Source organism: Cryptomeria japonica, chromosome 8 (genome assembly GCF_030272615.1).
Source record: "Cryptomeria japonica chromosome 8, Sugi_1.0, whole genome shotgun sequence".
NCBI classification, from domain to species: domain Eukaryota; kingdom Viridiplantae; phylum Streptophyta; class Pinopsida; order Cupressales; family Cupressaceae; genus Cryptomeria; species Cryptomeria japonica.
The window spans coordinates 683,374,825-683,386,519 of NC_081412.1; positions in this window are offsets into that span (position 1 = coordinate 683,374,825).

Consider the following 11,695-nt stretch of genomic DNA (forward strand, 5'->3'; position numbering starts at 1 on the left):
CACTATTAATTTCATGGAAAACAAAGGTGGTTTCTATTTGGAATCCCATGATGACTTCCTTTTGGTGCCCTTAGCATCCTTTTCTTAGAAATCAGAAAAGAGTCCCTCTCCTTATTTCAATAACAGGGTATTCAAAGAAATTCCTTTCAATGAAAGTGTTGTGATGGGGTTGGAAATGAATCATGCATTGGATAAACCTAATTTGGAAGGAGTTAATCTCTTTCCTTTTACTCAACTAGTGTTGGACATTTATGAGGTTCAAGTACAAATTTTGGTAGATGGCATTAACCAAGATATCCCTCTAGGTCTCTCAGGTGAAGCAAGTTGTAGTCCTAATAGGTCTCTTGACATTAAGATTGACCACTTCAATAGTAGAGAAGCACTTCAAAGTCCGTTAATAGGTGCAGAATAATTCAAAGCGGATGTGTAAGAGCAGTTGAAATTACCTGAACAATAGATGGAACTAAGTAAGACTGCGGATAATGACTAGGTGATGAATGACATGGACCCTACTTCAGGGATGGATTGTCCTTTTGATCAATTCACTAATGTAAATGAAGATGAGGCAACTCCCTTGGGTAGTCATTCATGTGGAGACGAGGGCAAACCTTTAAGTGAGGTCAAGCTGGGGTTAGGTCCTTATCTGGGAAAGAAAACTAAATCTGATTGTGGTTTAATTCCAAAGAAGAAAGGAAGGAAATCCATAGTTGAGCTTAGAAATATAGCAAGGGAAGCCTTCGGGCAGGCAAACATTACATTGGTCGTAAATGCAGGGAAGGGGAAGTTCCTTCCCACACTTCATAAATGCCCCTAACAAGCAACGCATTCTAAAGAGTTGTATTTTTGCTTCAAAAATAGATCTAGCCTTAATCCAGGAAACGAAACTTAGTCAATCGGAAATTGTAATTTTCAGAAAAAAACTAGGTCTTCTAGAATTGGATGTGTTACTTGTGTTGGGAGCCTTAGGGGGATTGGGAATTATATGGGATCATAGTAAATTTCGTAGCCAGTAGAAAGAATTGGATGGTTGTTGCTATCAAACTCTTGAGCTGCAGTTTAAACTTTATACTTTTTAATGTTTATGGGCCTATTTGGACACAAGAGAAAGAAATATTGTGGAATGCAATAGGAGTAGTATTAACTTCCCACCCAGAGTGGAATTTCTTTCTAGGAGGAGATTATAATTCTATCTCTGATCTTTCCGAAAAAAAAGGTGGTATAAGAAGAGAACATCAAATCTTAGTAGATTTCAGAGAATGGATTAATAATCACAATATGGTAGACATAAAAACACACAATGGCATCTTTACTTGGAATAATAAAAGGTAGGGCTTCAGTAACATATCATAAATATTAGATAGGTTTCCATGTAGAGGTGATATTTTAACCTTCAACTATATTTTTAAGGCCTCAATTCTCCCCATTTCGAGCTCTGATCACTTTCCAGTGTAGCTAACCATTGAGGAAAATCTCAAGCCTAAGAGGTGTCCCTTCAAATTTGAAATAATGTGGATGAAGGATGAGTCTTTGATGGAGAACATTGGATCATGGTGGAAGGAAGTAGAAGTAACAAGATCAAAATTATACTGTTTTGTTACCAAAATGAAATATGTTAAGAGCAAACTTATTAATTGGAATAAGGACAAGTTTGGAGATATCTTTGTTATTAAGAGGGATATAGAAACAAATTTAGCACAACTTAATGACAAAGTTATCAAGGAAGGCATGGATCAAAACAGTTTCTTGCTAGAAAAAGAGCTTCTTTGCATACAGGAAGAAATTTTGTGAGAGGAAGAATGCTATTGGAGACAAAAGTCAAGGGTGACTTGGATCTCGGAAGGAGACCAAAATACCAAGTTTTTTCATGCTATGCTAAAAGTAGGAACAAAATTAACAGATCAACCAATATTAGAAGTGAGGATGGGGTTGTATTAGATGATCCTGAAAGTATAGCAGTTGAGGCGGTATCCTTCTTCCACAACTTGTTAGGCAAAGACCTCATCTCGGATTTGACAGCCCAGACTAGTTTGGTCAACAATGTCCCCAAAATTATTAATGACAATCAAAATTTACTTCTTAACCAAAATTTTATGAAGTCAGAGATAAAAGAGGCTCTGTTCCAATTTCACCTTGATAAGGCGCCTGGTCCGGATGGTTTCTCGACTTGTTTCTTACAAAAGTGTTGGCATATTATAGGTGATGAATTAGTGGATGCTTTGGAAGGTGCAAGGTGGTCTGGTAGATCTCTTAAATAGATAAGCCACGCTCTTTTAGCCCCTATCCCCAAAACAGAGATAGTGGATAGTATGAATGATTTTAGACCTATTTAACTATGTAACACTATCTACAAATATTCTCAAAAATCCTAGCCAATCGACTAAAGTCGGTACTTTCAAGCATCATCTCTGAAGAACAAATGTTTTGTACCAGGTAGGTCTATTTTTGATGGAGTCATCATTGCACAGGAAGCAATGCACTCTATTCAAAATAATCAAGCTAGTATGTTCATCAAATTAGACATTAAGAAAGCATATGATATGGTAAATTGGAGGTTTCTTTGCAAATGTCTAGCAGCTTTGGGTTTTAGCAAAGTTTAGATTAATTTAATCTTTGAATGCATCAAATCCCAAGATCTCAGTCCTAGCCAATGGAAAACTAGAAGGTTTCTTTGATATGTCAAGAGGATTGAGACAAGGAGATCTCCTATCTCCTTTCCTCTACATCATAATGGTTGAAGCTTTAGGTAGGGCCATTCAAAAAGCTCAAGAATTGAGAAATATTGATGGAATTAAAATTTCTAGTAGTATTCCTCCTATCACTCATCAGCAATTTGCTGATGATACCCTCTTCTTTGGGAAGAGTGGCCTGATAGAAGATAGAAACTTTAACATTATCCTAGATTGGTTTTCTAGAGCCTCAAGTCAACAAGTTAATAAAGATAAATCAAACCTGTACTTTTTTAATATGGATGAGAAGCTATCCAGAGATATTGTCTATATTCTAGGCTTCCAGATCAGATCGCTCCCTTGTAAATATCTACGCCTACCCTTGGACAAAGGGATTAGGTCATCCAATCTGTGGGGGCATATTTTGACGAAGCTAGACCAAAAAATACAAAGTTGGAAAGGTAAATGGTTATCAGTAGCTGGTAAATTAATAATATTGCATTATGTTCTCTTTGCCCTCCCCCATTACCAAATGACCTACTTCCCTCTGCCAAAAGGAGTGAAAAAGAATCTAGACCAAAAACTTAGAACCTTCTTCTAGCAAGGACTAGTAGAAAAGAAGAAATTTGCACTAACATCTTGGGAGAAACTCTGCAGACCCAAGGATTGGGGTGGAATAGGACTAAGAGACCAGGAGCTACAGAATAAGGCTCTTGGGGCCAAGCTAGTATGGAAAATCTACCAGGAACTACACAACAAATGGGTGAAAGTTTTAACTAGTAAATACTTAGATTCTTCTGACCCAACTAGCATCTTTAGAATAATTAATCCCCCACATGGTTCTAGAATTTGGAATTTTTTTCTTAACTGTAGGGATATTCTCACTCAAGGTCTATCCTAGAATATAGGGTATGGGAATAAAGCACTATTTTGGGAAGATTCATGGAGGGGATACTCTCCAATTCAAGCAATCCTTAATTATCAAATTTTAAAAAATTGGTGGGTAGACAGAATTTGTAATACTGTGGCTGATTATATTGTCATTCATCCAGTCGACCCAGCCGATCATAGCTTTTCATTTCATTAGCATTCGCATTGGCATTTAGCTTGCATTTCATTCTTGCATGGGATCACAAAAGCTCCATTTATCCAAGGTCAAATCTATTGTAGGAATCATCAATATATTATCATAAGTGTATACACAATCAAAATCATGACTCATCTCTCTCCAGATATTGTCAACCCAGTGAAAATATTATGCTACCCCCTCAAATGCACCAACATCAACATATCTAAATCAATTTAGCAACCTGATATCAACAAAATGTCATTTCTTTATCCAATCAACTTTATCCATTCTATCAATCGATCGCATCTGATCTATTTTATCATGTTTTATATAGGATATATCTTTCCTAAAACTAGATGCTTTTGATCAAGTCTTATACAGGATATATCATTCCTGAAACTAGATGCTTCTGATAATATTTGTCTTATATGGGATATATCTTTCCTGAAACTAGACTAAATCTAGATCTTATCAAATCAAATCAATCTTATCTTATCAATCAAAATTTATCAAACCTTATCAATAATCATGATCAAAGAACTCGCACTTGCATCAATCAATGTTGTAGAATCGAATCTTTTCTAATCGGGACATCAATTCCGCAATCATCCAATCACTCTAGCAATTCAATTATCTCAATTGATCTCCCGAGGGGGCATAATCATACCACAATTTATCAATCAAGGTCTGGGGCATCCTATCGAATCAATATCAATATCAAAACGAAATAATTCTTTGAATCAACATGTCATCACACCTCGCTTCAAAGAGGGGCAAAATGTATACACCTAAAAATGGTCTAAAGATAATTAATTGAATAAGCAATTATCTAATTAATCCTCCTTCCCACTTTAATTGAATTCATTAGCGATTTGATTAAATTCCCCCATTCATCTACTTATTAATAAATCTAAGGATTTACTTAATAGGTTCATTTCAATAATCCCCTTTAATTAATTAATTCCCCCCCACCAAATTCATTTCTTCTAAAATCACATAATTAATTAAAACAAATCAAATTCACGAGTTGTTGAAATTAATTATCCTTTTTCCTATTATTTGAATTTTTAAATTCAAATTCTCCTAACATTTAACCACCTAACCTAACCACTCCTAAACCTAACCCATTCCATCTAACATCAGGTTTGCTTAACCCCATCCTAGCTTACACATCCTAACCACGATGTTCCCTTTCCTTGGACACTTTTCCCTCTCATGAGCAAAGCTCCTTGACACTTGTCACCAAGTGTTCCCTTCCAACCAACCCCTTTTCCTACCTACCACCAATTGTCCCCTTTCATCCAACCTCTTCTCAACCCACCTCCAATTTAACCCTTGATATCTTCAGATCAAATCTCGACCATTGATTCATGCCACATCACCCCTGACCTTGGGAAATCCTATAAATAGACCCCATTTTGGAGCTCAAAGGATCCATCATTCATATCCATCTCATTTGCATTCATGCATTATTACTATAGGCATCTAGCTTCTAGTTTATCATTTTAGCAATGTTATCATGTTCATTTTAGCTTAAATCTTTGCTTATTTCTTAGCATAATCATAGAACCATATAAATTAATCATATTATCATGCTAGATCATGCATATTCATCATTTAAATTCTCCATTTAAGTGTAGTCAAGTCACTGGAGTTTGCATACCAAGATCTGAGAGCAAAATTCATAATCACATTTACTAGGAGGCGATAGATATTTAGCTATGGTTTTGTCTTTCTTTGATTTAATTCACTAACCATTGCTTTTAATGATTTATTGAGTGCATTGTGTTTGCAGGTACAAATACAGTTCACAGAGCATGACATTTTGGCACCCACCATGGGGCCGAAATCATCCTTTTTGGCCTCTCAATCTTGAACAAAACTTCTTTCCTGTCGAATCTGATTCAAAATGTCATACGAGTTAATTTTCCAACTCATACAAACTTCCTTTTAGGCTGGGACAAAACCTAATTCTGTGTCGTACAAATTTCTGGCTGGTAAATTCCTGACTCATATCAAGTGAATCCTGTGTCGTACGAGTTCATTTGCCTTGTCGTATGAATTTCTGGCTCATAAATTCTATGTCGTACAAGTCTATTTTGACTTCTATCTAAAATTCAAGTCAGTGTCGTTTGAGCTCATAAATAATGTCATGCGAATCTCTGCATCTATGTTGAATTTGATCATTCATTAATGCTAATCCTGGCCTGTTTATGAGATTTTTGGTAGCCTAACAAGTTTTGCAGGACGTTGTCAAAGATACGTTTGTCAAAGACCAAATTCAAAAACCAATCAAGACTACTAATGAATCTATTTTGCAGGTTGCTTATGAATTCGACTAAACTTTTTGTATTCATTTAAGTTTTCTAGGCACATTTAAATTTTGCTAAGGGAAATGAACCATCATGTCTTATGTGATTGTGATGATAGGCGAGTATGCTCTCACCTTTCTTAGGTGATTAGAAAGTGAGACTCATCTTTTACTTTTATTAGTGCATTTCTTTTGCAAGCCTGCCCTCCCGAGGAGCTTAAACACTCTTAAAGCCATTACGGTTGGTGTGAGGGGAACGACCTAAGTGGGAATGGCTAAATGCCAAGTAATCCAACCCACTATAAAATAAATGTGATTTGATGAAAATCAAGTCAATGGCAGTACTCAAGAATAGCTCTCCTCTGTACCTTTGGGTATAGCAAACCTTGGTTTTCAAGGCTGGGAGACCTCTTAATTGAGTTTATACCTCGACACGTTGAACGGATCCCTTACTAGTTCCAAGTTAAAATAGAAGCTACCCGATTCACCTCCGAAAGGGTGATAATCTTTATGCAAGAAAGATAGTAACTCTCCCAAGATATTTGTCATATCGTGCCCCCATTAGCATTTGGAGTCAGATAATATAACGTTGAGAATCCATTGCATGATGCTCAGCGGCCGTATTCTAATTAGCTATTGGGTGTGTACCTAAGTTAGCAAGAAAAGGTTTTCATTCTCAGCCAACTTCCTTAGGGTTTAGCATGCTTGGAGTCATTTATCATATCATGTGTTTGTTGTGTATTCATCCTTAAATTGACAAACCAGACATCCAAAACTAGAAAACATAAGCAAAACATTAAACTTCAATTATCAAAATTCAACCAAACAATTTTTTTTATCTCTGCTCTATTATCTGTCATACGATTTAGGTTCTCTGTCGTACAAACCTGTTTGTATAAAATATTTTGTCGTATTACGTAGCATTATGTGTCGTATGAGTCACCTATTTTGTCATATGGTTCAGAAAGGTTTGTTGTCCGAGCCTCTGCTCTTTAAATGAAATTCCTGGTCTATCATATGGTCTAGTATATTTTGTTGTTCTAAACTGCATATCCTGTCGTACAAAACTCTGCATTTGTCAGTCCAGAGCTATGTCCTACATGCCTATTTCAGATTTGTCATTTATGCCTGATCAATTTGTAGTAAACATAATCACCTATTAATTTGTCACTTGTGCTTAGATTGTAGCTTTGGTTCACTTGATCAAGTTATCATCCGTAAAAAATCAGACTTCAAAAAATATACACCTTAATATTTTCAAGTGCTAACCCTCAACAAGTTCAAAATCTAAACATCTCAAAGTGCGTTATCACCCTATTTGGTAAACTGATCACTCAAACATAGTTTCTCATCAGGATCTATCATCCTCTATCATGAAACTGAAATGTTTGGTGAAGATAATCTTGTCCCACATCGTAGGATATATCGTTCCTACTAGACTTGATTCTTATCAAAATCACCATTGCACTCCAAAACTGAAGATTAAAAAACTTGCAAACCTTTAAACACTTGAATCCTCTTTTTGTGTCATATCACTCTATCATATTTACCTTGACAGTTGATCCCTTATCAAAACAACTTTTTAGACAATCAAATCCTAGCATAATATATAACACACATGTATGCCCATTTTAACTAGGGCTCAGAGACGAAAAATCGTAGAGATAGAAATCGAAACGTTAGAAATAACTGAAGATCATAGAAACATGGAACATGAAGATGAAATACAAGTTGAAGGAGAAATAACATAACAAAATATCAGAGACATCAAAAAAGATCCCCAATTCGACAAATTTATGCAGAAATTGTTGGAGGAGGAAAAAGAAAAATATTTCCTAATGTTAGCAAAATTTGGTGCTACACTCCCCCAAGACTTTGATGTGAACAAATTAACACAAAAGAAAAGTGATCCTCCCCCTAATAACAAACAATATGAGGATATTCTTGGTCTCAAAATGAATAACACATCAATTCCTGATAACACCAAAACAAATGAAGAAACTTACGTTCCCAAAAGAGATGAAGTAGAAATTCTGAATAACATTCAATCTAACAAAGATACAAGGACTAGAGATGAAACAAGAAGAGATCCAGGTCCTCCTAGAATGCAAAATCATGGTTATATGAGAACAAATCATGTTGATAATCCTATCACAACTCTCACACAACAACTACAAACAATGCAAACACAAATTCAAGATATGTAGAGAGGAAATGTTAGAAGATATTCACTTCAAGAAATATGTCCTTATCCATTCGACATAAATCTAAACATGATAGAATTTCCTATAGGTTGTAAAACTCCTAGATACAAAAAATATGATGGAAGCACTGACCCTCAAGAGCACATATGAGAATTTTGCACAATGAGTATGGAGTTTGCACATGAGGATACCTACTTAATGAGATTATTTCCAAAAAGCTTAACTGGACTAGCTATGGAATGGTTCTCCAAACTTTCACCTGGAATGAGATCATTCTTAGAATTGGTGGATAGGTTTGTTTCACAATACTCTTACAACATAAAACATAAAATAACAATGCTAGACCTATGTAACACCAAACAAAAAGCTGGAGAAGCTTTCATGACATTCTTACAACAATGGAGATGGTTAGCCTCGTGATATCCTCGTACAGTGCCAAAATATGAAAAAATGGACATATTTATCGACAACTTAAATGATCAAATGAGTTACTTTTTAAAAATGCAAGGAAATCAAAGCTTCAGAAAAATGATTGATAATGGAATTAGAATGGAGGAAGCTATGATAAAGAATGGTGAATTGAAAACATATAAAGAAGGAGTCCATCCTCCTAACAACAACAACAATAACAATAATCACAATGATAAACCAAAGTTTTGGAATAGAAATCAAAATATCGTCAATGATGGAATAGTAGACAACAACAATGTAAAACCAAAACAACCAGTTTTAAATTTATCGACTCACTCAGCAGCAGCTCAACAAAACAACCATCACCAAAAAGCAACTATCAAAAATTTCTTTTGAAGACAATTTACAAACATTGGTGAACCCCTTGGGTCAGCACTAAAGACACTTCTCACAAACAAATTGATCACTTTGCCAAAAGAAAGGAACTATGAACCTCAAGTAAAACCACCTTGGTGGAATGATAACCATTATTGCAATTTCCATCGAAACAAGGGACATCACACTGATACTTGTCAGTGATTGAAACATGTCATCCAAGATTTGATTGATAATGGAGTAATAACAGTAGATGGACATACAACAAACGAATCTCATACAACTTTTTAAACTCCACTTCCAAACTATGAGAAAGGTGAATCATCAACAACAAACAATGGTAAGGGTAAAGCAAAGGTAAACTATGCTCATACATATGATAATGTGGTAAACATGATTGTAGTTAAAGAAAACCAAAATCAAGAACCTACTCATGCTATCACAAGAAGAAAAGCCAAAGTAATTTTTCCAGGTCCTACCCCTAACACATCATCCACTACAAAACAATATAGTCTAGTGGAGCAGCTACAGAAAACACGTGCACAAATATCTATCTTAGAACTTTTAAAGCTTTCACCTGCAAACAAAGAAATTCTTGAACGAGCATTAGTAGATACAAAAGTGTCCAAAGATCTTGATATTGATCAATTCCAAACCATGGTGGGACACCTCACAACCCCTCACTGCTTAGCATTCACTGAAGAAGATGACATGTCCTTGCAACATCCCCACAATGCTCCCCTACATATCGAAGTCATCATTCATAAAATGCACGTTAAACGTGTCCTAATAGATGGAGGAGTTGGACTAAACATCTGTTCATTGAGTCTTGTTCGTGCTTTAGGTTATTCAGAAGATGCAGTTGATCCCCAAAAAAGGATCACTACAAAAGCCTATGATGAAGAAGAACGTTCCTCCAAAGGAGTGGTGATATTACCCATCAGAGTAGGACCTTTGCAGAAAAACACAACATGCCAAGTTCTAGACTTGGACTTATCATATAATATACTCCTAGGGAGACCATGGATCCATGACTTGCAAGTTGTCCCATCAACATACCATCAGTGTGTAAAATTTCCATACAATGGAGAGGAAATCACTATCTCTGCAAATTCAAATCCTTTTCAATATTGCAGCAATCTAAAAATAGCTCAAGAGGTCATTATTCCTCATAATAGGAAGGCATCATCTTCAAACACACAATCCAAGGAATAATCATTTGCCTCTATTTTGTCAAGTATGGAAAAACAAATGCAGCTAAGAGATCGAAGGAATGGAGAATAATCGATATCACAAATACCATTTTCTGCTAAATCCTTGGAGAAACCATCAAACCCTAAACAACAACCAATTGTAAAACATCTTCCAATATTTGATGGAGCATTTGTTAGTGCTGGGACCTTATCAGAGGAAACAGAAGACAAAGATATACTACAATGGCTATACAAGGACAAAGAATTTCAACAAAAGATCAACAATGTCTGCATACCTACAGAAAAGTATGGAAAAGGATTTAACATTCTCAGAAAGATGGGATACACTGGAACCGGTCCTATAGGTAAAAGAAAAGAAGGTATCTCAGAACCTATCCAAACTTACACTCAATAGGCTACAGACAAAGCAAGCTTAGGGTATGGACAAGTTAATTTACCAGAAGATACACATTTTAGTCAACATCAAGAGTAATATGAAAACAAACAAGAACAACTTGCCATTGAAAGGGAGCAACAAGCACAAATAATGAAATGGGAAAATAAGCAAGCTTCAAATCAACAAGAAAAATAGACCAAAAGCACCTCTCAAGCAGCATTAAATCTCAATCAAAACAAACATGATCCTAGTACAAATCCAGGAGAGCTCATAGCAAGGTTGACAGAACTCAATCTCAGTCCAGAAGAAGCTGAATATGAAAGAAGACAAGATATATTAAGAATAATAGAAGAAATGCTATATGATCAAATTTGTAGATTGCAAGCTGTCAGTGAGACAGATTCTAATGAATGGGAATGGGATTCCTATCATTCTGAAGACTCAGCTAAAGAAAATTGCTTTGAAAGAGATGTAGAAGTTGATGTAGTTCACACGTATGGAGCACAAACTTTAGGACCTAGTTCACTTGAATTAGGATCACATTCGGTTGACTTGGACTTAATCGAGGACGATCAGGATTTTCTTATACAAGATCATTCTAATGAGAGTGCCATTCTAGACATCGACATACATATTGAAAACTTTGACACATCTATCATGACCCTTAATACCCTTGAAACATCTCAAACTAATGATCCCTTGCCTCTACTCCACCCCGAACTTATTGATTGGGAAAATGAAGGACATACTGCCATTGACACCTTTCTAAATGACCATGCCATATCTATATATCTTAATGCAATCAAACCCATAACAACTTCCACCAAGAATTTCAGCAACACATCTTCTAGTCAAGTGGGTGCCAAATCTCCTACTTGCAAAAATGAAAATAAAAAAAAACAATAGCAGGTCTAATGTTGAAAACCATTTCTTGGCAACATTAGACCAAAACATCCTTAAAACCTCCTTGAGGCACCGGAAGATGGGAGATTTGACACTTTACCTAAGCACTATCAAGAAAGGTCATCCATTTTGATCGAACCAACAGAGGCAGTTAACATTGGCACAA